Source organism: Myotis brandtii, unplaced genomic scaffold (genome assembly GCF_000412655.1).
Source record: "Myotis brandtii unplaced genomic scaffold, ASM41265v1 scaffold886, whole genome shotgun sequence".
Lineage (NCBI taxonomy): Eukaryota > Metazoa > Chordata > Mammalia > Chiroptera > Vespertilionidae > Myotis > Myotis brandtii.
Window position 1 is genome coordinate 150,260 of NW_005371625.1, and position 1,103 is coordinate 151,362.

The following is a 1,103-nucleotide window of genomic DNA, read 5'->3' on the forward strand; positions in this document are numbered from 1 at the left end:
GGTGCGCGTCAGCCGCGATCGGGGCAGCACCCAAACTCCTTCCCGTTGCAAGGCAGCTCAGGGAAACCGAGCCGGGGAGAGGGCAGCGCCCGGGCTAGCGCTGCCCAGGGTCCTGCCAGTAACGCCCCCGGGGGAAGTGCAGCGGCTCCCGGGTCCGGCCCGCTCTCCAGAGGAGAGCGAGGAAGGCAGGAAGCCAACTCCATGGCCGCCGCTCAGCCCCCTCAACTACATTCACGCCCGGAACCGCTCGGGAACAACCGCGAGAACAGCACCAGGCAGGGTTTCGGCGTTTTACCTTGTATGTCGGTCCCAGCCGACCGCCATGTTTCACAGAAGCCCGGGTCGCTCGGGTTCCCGTTTGCCAGGAAATATCGCGAGAGCCAAGGCGACTCCCACCGCTGGAAACAGCGAAGGGAGACAATGTGGAGTTCTCGCGAGAAGTTCTTTGCTGACGAAGTGTGTTGAGAATCGAGAGGCGTGGTCAGAATGAGAGGGGCGTGACCAAACCGAACGGAGGTTGCCACTTATTTTAGGTGTAAGCACGTGGCCAGAGGAATCCGCTTCTCCAGGAAGGGTGCAGGTTTACGTTCTGACTGACCCTTGGAGGCCACAGAAAGAATCTCTCGCAACTCCTGCTACTGTATTTCTGATGAAAGGCTTGGGCGCAGGATTTATCATTTGCAATCCTAATTAATGCATATTACTCCTCAATCTCTGCACCACGCTCCCTGATTCTGCCTCCTCATTTCCCCCCATTGAGAATAGTTAAGCTTCCTTGTCCAGACTTAGGTAACGCTTTTAATTATTTGCTCAATGTTTTTGTCTTCCGGATAGTATGCTCCTTAAGAAAGCACATCTTTCTCACCCTTTTGTTGCCAATACGTACTTTGCAGTCAAATATTTCTTGAGAAAGTACTTCATCTTTTCCTAACACTTCACAGTAAAAGAGGTAATAGAAGGGACTTTGGAAAGAAAGGTTAAATGGGAACTATTTGAGAGTAAGCACATCTGTTATATTTTCCAATCAAACATTGAGGTTTTAATTTTCTGATTGACCAGAAAAGTCTTACAAAGGCATATGACAACTAATACTTAAGCATTGT

The 1,103-nt window shown here is 51.0% G+C and overlaps 1 protein-coding gene across 1 annotated transcript in view; it reads right to left on the reverse strand.

The window, feature by feature from the left end:
• The window catches only part of ERGIC2 (ERGIC and golgi 2), a 33,072-nt gene extending 32,679 nt beyond the window's left edge, over positions 1-393 (reverse strand). The window contains exon 1 of the mRNA XM_005884977.2: positions 296-393. The gene's annotated coding sequence lies outside the window, so the exon portion shown is untranslated. The remainder of the gene's footprint in view (positions 1-295) is intronic.
• Between the last annotated feature and the right edge of the window lie 710 nt (positions 394-1,103).